This window comes from Phodopus roborovskii, unplaced genomic scaffold (assembly GCF_943737965.1).
Source record: "Phodopus roborovskii unplaced genomic scaffold, PHOROB, whole genome shotgun sequence".
Taxonomy (NCBI): domain Eukaryota; kingdom Metazoa; phylum Chordata; class Mammalia; order Rodentia; family Cricetidae; genus Phodopus; species Phodopus roborovskii.
The window spans coordinates 6,662,639-6,670,505 of NW_026126514.1; the positions used below are offsets into that span (position 1 = coordinate 6,662,639).

The 7,867-nt window shown below is 39.4% G+C and overlaps 1 long non-coding RNA gene across 1 annotated transcript; it reads right to left on the reverse strand.

The window, feature by feature from the left end:
* Positions 1-1,439: 1,439 nt before the first annotated feature.
* Positions 1,440-7,132, reverse strand: LOC127230609 (uncharacterized). Its single transcript, XR_007835194.1, has 2 exons — positions 7,023-7,132; positions 1,440-3,243 (listed from the first exon to the last, which is right to left on the reverse strand). It is a non-coding gene; the product is annotated as an uncharacterized LOC127230609 (long non-coding RNA).
* Positions 7,133-7,867: the final 735 nt, after the last annotated feature.

Sequence of the window (7,867 nt, forward strand, 5' to 3'; positions counted from 1 at the left end):
GAGACGAGAATTCTGGGAAAGATAGGCAGAGTGAGCCCCCCAAAAGACTCCATGGAGGGACTGGGAAGATAGGTTGTGCCAGGTGTTCTCTGGTAAGATATGGCCATGTAGACACACATAGATTAGTAGTCATGGGTGAATAATTATGACAGAGCTAGCCAATTAGGAGCCCTAGCTATCAGCCGGCAGTTTAATGATTAATATAGTGTCTGTGTGTATATTTGGGGCTGAGAAGGGCAGCAGAACCAGGTGGGACAAGAAAATCCACAATACATACACACTAAATAAATATAATTAAACACAAAACTCTAAACTGTCTCTTGGGGATTGGATATTCAGCTATTGGAGGGAAACTCACTAAGACATAGGATGTTCTAGGGGAAGAAAAAAACATGCTATCTTGAAAGAAAATTCATTAAACTCAGAAAGTAAACAACTCAAAGGCTCCAGGAAATCCTTAAAACTGACCAGACTCACTGGATTCCCCCTATGACAAACATATATAAGCAATAAGGGCTGCTGAGAAGCACTCCTGGAGAAGCTGAGATGTTTGGAAGAAGCAAAGTCCTGCTAAGCAGGATGGAAGAGACTCACTCAGACCAATTGAACTACCTATAAAGAACACTCTCCAACCGCCAATCTCTCAACTGTCTGAGATTGTGTAGTATACTCCAGGATTCCAGCTTTCACAATCTTTCACCCATGCTGGGGTAGACTTTGATGATGCAGCTGTCTTTGAGTTACTTCTGCTCTTGTAAATGACCCCAATAAAATGCCCTGATTCACCAATTGGACTTTGATGATATCCTTACTTGGGTCTGTATTGGTTCCCTATTGGGAGGTGGGGGAAGTAAATGTTTGTTCACTTCTTCTGAGGAGCATTTTTACACACACCATAGCCCTGGCTTCAGTTCAGCTTTGGTGAGGTTCCTTTGGAAGCCAGTATTGAAATAGTGAGACCACTTCTGGAGATAGTATCCCAAGATAGGAAGTTATGGAGCAACTTAGGAGCTCAGGGATTGGCCTTGCTCTTACAATAACTCACTCTCCTTAGAACTAACCCAGAGGCAATAAGAACTGTCATAATCCCATCCAAGCACAATGCCTTCAATGAAGTCCTAGTTCCTAAAGACCCCACCCCATCTCCCTGACCACAGTGAAGAATGGGCTTCCAACATATGATCACTGGGGGAACAAACTCCATGCAAATCATGACAATCAGTATATAAGTCAGATCACCATGCTTGACTGACATTTGGATTTGGGGGTTTCTAAACTTCTAGGCATCATCCTTTTAAAGAGTGCATACATACACGTCTACATGATTGAGAGACCTCAAGCTAAACTGTAGAAGTCAGGGAAGGCGATATGTAGAGACTCTTCAGAACCCCTAGGGGAAAGTTGCCATGTCTAGAAAAAGAATTAATATCACAAGGTACTCAGAGATAGTTGATTTTCTAATAACCACATTATTGGTATAGCATGCTGTATTCAATGACTGGAATATAATTTTATATGAAAATATCCATTGTTGATCTGAAATTCAACTTAACTAGGCAATCTTGGACTTTGTCTGGTTACTCTGCCCTATGGATAGTCCTGTGCCAAGCTCCAGGGATACTTGTTAGGGGATAAAAGCTACAACTGAGCTACCATGAGCAAGCAGGTCTGAATTAAGTCCTTGGGTGTACACATACATCTTTTTAACATGTTTCATCATCTGCTTGAGCCTTTTGTCTTTGATTGAAAGTCGCTGTAAACTATGCTTGAATACCACAGCGTTAATCACAAACCTCTTGAAGTATTTTCATATTGTGTATAATAAATGCCCACATACTTAGGATTTAAGTAAGAACTACTTACCACAATATTTAGTTAAAATTACAAAGTGAGTACAAATTAAGCCATCATTTTGTTAAGGTTTACATTATAAGTCTGATTTAATTTCCTCATGTTTTACTATGTATGTTCATATAACTGTTGTGTCAAGACTTTCACTGATAAAGTATTTCAAATTAGCTACTAGAAGAAATACATTTAAGGAGTTACAACTGATGTACATTGGGACTAAACACCTACAATCAAGGTTGTTTCTCACCTGAGTCCCTCTTACTGATGTTATGTAACAAATGGCCCTGATTGCTGGCAATAACTCACTTAACAGGCTCGCATTTACACGGTAAGCTCATAAAAATAAAATAATGAACCACTACTTTTCCTGAAAAGAAACCAAACCAAGATGTGGGCTTCATAAGCTGCATGGACATTTTATCACATCTGAAACTCTCATATCACTGGGAAACAAACGTTTTGAGAGGTGGTAGTAAAATGGGTGGAGTTAGGAGCAAAGAAAGAGACAGGAGTCACCATCTTTATGATCACTGCCATTGAACATTAGCGTCCTACTAAACCAACACTAGATATAGTGTTGGGGCAGCAAGAAACGGCTAAAAGGAGCGAAAAAGACAGGGTAGTAGCAGTGAGGACACACAAAGCGGAGACAGACAGGGACCTGAAGTTTTCTTCATGTATGTCCTTGTGTGACTTGTGCGATGACTTTAAAATCTCCCATTCGTTCGACAATGTCATTTACAATAGTGAAATCATCAGTGTCTTTTTCTCATTTTTAAAAAAATTCTCTGCTACCTTCTTGTGAGACATCCTAATTTCAGTTCATGGAAGAGTCCAAAGAATTCTCCAGATCTAATTTCATCCCAATACATCTCCCCAAATCACCTTAATGTGATGTTCTGGGAAATTTGTGGAGCACATTGTTATTACAGAGCAGCAGCATCTTGTGTGGTAAGGCAGCTAATTCCTCCTCTTTACAACTCGGCATAAGGCTTTTACTTAAGGCTTGAGGAAAAGAACCAACATTCACATTGTACATCTTGGGAGCTTCAGCAGGTTAATTCAAGGCATGGGCAAATCATGCCTCTTTGATCAAGTTCATATGGGAAACCTCAGGGAGCCACTTAGAATATCCTTGTAAACAGGCTGAAGACTGAGCTGTCCTCCTAACATTGTTCACCTATCTTAACATGTGCCTTGCTCATGAGAAATCACAGCTTTGAGAACTTTGTGTAGTATTCTCTCCCCTAGATCTGCTCAAAATATGCAGCGGATTTACAGATAGATAACAAAATCCAGGCCTCATCAGTCTTCAGCTCAGAACTTCTTCCAGTAAGATTCTTTACTGCATGTTAATGTAGCCAAGCACTTCCAAACACCTCAGGAAACAGTCTGTAAAGAAAGAATTTGATTTTAAAATTTGAAAGTATTTCATCAGGTATTTATAAGTAACATTCAAGTGCTTGAAAAAGTAAAACGGCCCACCCCTCCCTGAGGATTCATAAGCAACTAACAGTCTCTAGGAGGGAGGGATCTCATAGGGCCCCACCCTAAGGATTCATAGAAGCTGTTGGTTTCTGGGGAGGGGGAGACATTTTCTTCAATGGTATAGACACAGTAAGTTGCTCATGTTCTCCTCACTCATGTTCCTGTTAGCAAACATAATGAAACATGGGTGAGGAGGGAGAGAAAGGGGAGGGAGCAGACTAGTTGGGGCAGAGGAAGGCAGTCAGTGGAAATGAGAGAGGGGGTAAAAGAGAGTGAATATAGCAAACATGGAAACACATTAATGAAAATGTCATTAAAACCCATAATTATGTATAGTTAACATATGATAATGTGTGTGAGTGTGTAAGAAGAGAAAAATTTATATATATACATACATATATATATATATATATGAAGAGAAAAGAATAAAATTAAAATAACACTAAGAGATATAGGTTTAAAAGTTACATTTAACCCCTGGTTCTAACGTCCACTATAGGCTAGCTCTCACCATGGCTTTTTGGGGGGAGGGAGGGTCTTCCAGTGTTTCCATATATAGTCACATTTCATTTAATGATAGAGATTATTCCTGAGAAATGTATCACTAAGCAATTTAGCCACTGAGTGAACCACATAAAGTGTACATGTTCAGACTAACTGGACAAGTCCCCTTGATGCAGGCAGAATATGAGATGAACATGAAAGCCACTCCTAGAGTGAAATGGAATCCTGTTTTTGTGCTCATTCTTTCTTACTAAGAAAAAAAATGTCCCTCATAGCAAGCACATCATTATTGTCATGGCTACCCAGTATTACACACTGTGTATCTATACAGCTGTCAGCACAGTAGGTCTATCTGCAGTAGTTGAGTACAGGCATGTGAGTTACAATGCTATGATGTCTAAGACAACTTTCCAACTCCATGGTAGTCTTCAGGATTTCCACCATAACTTTATATACAATGACCCATCAATAACTGAATCACCTTCAATACACACACACACACACACACACACACACACACAAACACACACACTATTTCACAGGTTTTTCTACAGAGGAAAGTATACGTTATACCTCTTCCATTGTTTGCTTTTTTGCTTTTGTTTCAAGACATGGTTTCAAGACAGCTGTCCTGGAACTCATTCTGTAGATCAGCCAGGCCTCAAACTCACAGAGATTTGCCTGCCTCTGCCTCTGAATTCTGGGATTAAAGGTGTGTGCTGCCACCACCCAGCCCATTGTTTGCTTTTATCATGTGAAATTTATCCTGAGTCACTCAGTGTTATTCCATGGAGAGCATCTCCTAATTGATAGATTGTCCTTGTCAATAATCAATAATCAAAAGATCCCTTAACTCTTACCATACATACAATGCTGCACTGAGCAATTTGCCTTTTGTTCATGCACAGGTATAGCTGTAGAATGTTTCCAGAATGGAGTTGTCATAGGATTTTAATTTGGTTATTTTTAACATTTACCTAAGTGTGTCCTACATTTGGTTATTTGGTTACTGCTGTCTGTCTCCTTGTGATTTTATAAGCTTCTAGACCCGTGGTTCTCAATCTTCCCAATGCTGCAACCCTTCAATACAATTCCTCATGTTATAGTGACCTCCAAACCATAAAATTATTTTGTGGCTGCTTCATAACAGTAATTTTGCAAGTTATGAATCATAATGTAAATATCTGTGTTTTCTGTTGGTCTTAAGTGGCCCCTGTGAACGGGTCAGTGGACCCCCAAAGGGGCAGCTACCACAGTCTCCACCATAGCACCTAGAATGTTAACACTGAATACAAACTAGATGTCCTACGGTAAATATAATTTTGATAGCATAAACATAACCCTTAAACTTAGGGGCTAGCAGATTGAGGCATTTCTGAGTTTATATTTCAAGATGAAAATGGGACTGATAAAGATAAAAGTTCTGAATAGGGAGTGGCAGTTTCAAGGAAAAGGCTAACTCTTGAATCCAGGCACTGGGTGAATGTCAGGTAAATCTCCAGGTTAATTATGCACAGAGGCTAAATGACAAGATGGAGAGGAAACCTAGAGAGTTCCTTCCTGGTGAAGCCATGGAGACTGAGACTAGCACAAACTTAGAATTCAAGCCAAAGAGGGGGAGAAGGTGAGTGCACTCTTAAAGCAGAGCCTGTACAGAGATGGAGGAAGAAGGAGAGAGGGGAGCAACATGGTTCTAATTTAGCTTCTCACACAAATCCTCATGAAAGCTCTGGATTTTGCTCTGGAAGCTCCCACACTTAGGGAATTTGCTAGTGAAAAGCCTAGGTAAGACAAACATAGCTACTATGCTTCACATGCTCCTTCCAAGAGCAGCAGCCCCCAAAGCTCTAGAGGCTCAACCTTAGCAAGCAAACTATAATGAATGTTTCTTTTTCCATGAGGTCATCATCAGTCATTGAAGAAGCAAATGAACTATGTTTAGCCAACTTTGAAAAACATAGAGGCATCCCAGGTGCAACTGTCATCTCAATTCTCGCTAAAATCCCTCAGACATTGCCAGAGAAGGGTGGAGTGGTACAACGTCTTTGGTTGTATCAGTGTGGTAGTGCAAATGTGTTCTTCTCTAATGATTCTATTTCAAGGAATGAATTCTGTGGGTACACTTATAAAAGCACACATAGTGTACATGCTTGCTGAAGCACAATTTTGAGAGACAAAGATGAAATAAAATAACTTTCCATCAGTATGTTAATGGCTTTTTTATTCATAATGCTATCTTATATAGCATCCTTCCCAACTGCTAGAAGAATGAGGTAAACCTCATTGTGTAGAATTAGGAGCAATGGCTAACATCATTACTAAGTGAATAAAGTTAATCAACTTAAAACAGCCAATGTAGGGCACACCTTCACTATTTGAAAGAAAACATGGTTACATTGGAATAAAAAAAAATGTCTGTTAAAAATATGAGAGACTATTACTAATGGTCATCATTGAGGAATGGGATTGAGGGCACAAGAGAACAAATGAGATAGTTCTTTTCAGATGCTTTTATGCTGTTTTTGTAGTTGCAAAGTTCATTACATGAGCTATTAATTCTTGAGTTCCTTTGTTGTTTAAGTTATGTGGTATTTAATGATCATGTTTGACTCAAAATATCATCACTTTCAAAAACCCTGTTTAACAGGGATTCATTATAGCTGAGTAAACAGCTCTGGGTAACCTTAACTGAAGTTCACAGAACTGTTTTCAATTTTGTGGGTATATTCTCATGGCCCAGCACATCCTTGGTCAGATTGTGTAACTTTAGTACCATCCTTCGGTTTCCATACACTGCCATTTGTTACTTACCAAGGCACATCTTTTGGGTTTTTCTTTGTTTGCTTTATTTATTTGTTTCCTTGTTGTTAGTTTTGGGGATTGGTGGCTTAGGGATTTTTTTTGTTTGTTTGTTTTTGTTTTTTGAGACAGGATTTCTCTGTGTTGCTGCCCTGGCTGTCCTCAAACTCACAAAGATCCACCTGCCTCTTAGCTCCTGAGTGCTGGGATTAAAGGTGTGTGCCACCACTGCCTGGAACACCAGGGCACATCTTTTAAAAACACATTTTAGTTCCTCTGTTGCTTCCTGAAAAATCTCCAAAACAATTCACTTAAAACAATGGAAGAAATGTATAATATTTTTGGAAAGTCAGGGAGAAGTGACCGCCTTATGCAAATACCTGCTTTGCTAAAGAAGAGAATGCTCCAAATAGATTGATTCTGTGGTAGACTTCACATTCTGATGATTGGAGCCATTCAGTTCATCTCTGTCCTGTGTCTTGGAGAAGAAGAACCTGAGACAAAAGGGGGAGAGGGAGAGTGGGAAGGAAGGAAGGAAGGAAGAAAGAGAAAGAGAGAAAAAAAAATACTTGGCCAGTGCAATGAGCAATAGACTCAACACACATTCTCTTGGGGCAAGGCTTTAATAAAAAAGCTCAAATGTAGCAGAATATCATTTAGGACATCAAGTTACAGATCACCTAACTGTTGCTAAGATGATGGATGATATCTTTGCCTATATTTGAACAAAACTTTCAGGGTTGGAGAGTTTTAGCAAATTTGCTTTCTGCAATATGAAAAACATTATAGTGTTTATTTAATTGCCTTGTTGGATTATGACTGTTAAGCGTGGAAGAGTATCTTGTGTTTACAAATGTAGAGAAGACTTTCTTCATAGTAAGCTGGTGTCTGCATTAAAAGATAACTGATTAAAAGTGGTGCATAAGGGAATGGAGAGATGGTTCAGCTATTAAGAGCATTGCTTACTCTTCTAGAGCACCAGGGTTCCTAGCAACTACATAGTGGTTCAGAGCCATCTATAGTGGGATCTGATGTCCTCTTCTGGCCTGCAGGCATACATGCAGATGTAGTATTCATATACATTACATAAGTAAATCTTAAAAAAAAAAAAAAAGAAGAAGACATTCTAACTAGTTTTAGCTGGGTAGTGGTAGCACACATCTTTAGTCTCAGCACTTGGGAGGGAGGGGCAGGCAGATCTTTGTGAGTTCGAGGCCAGCCTGGC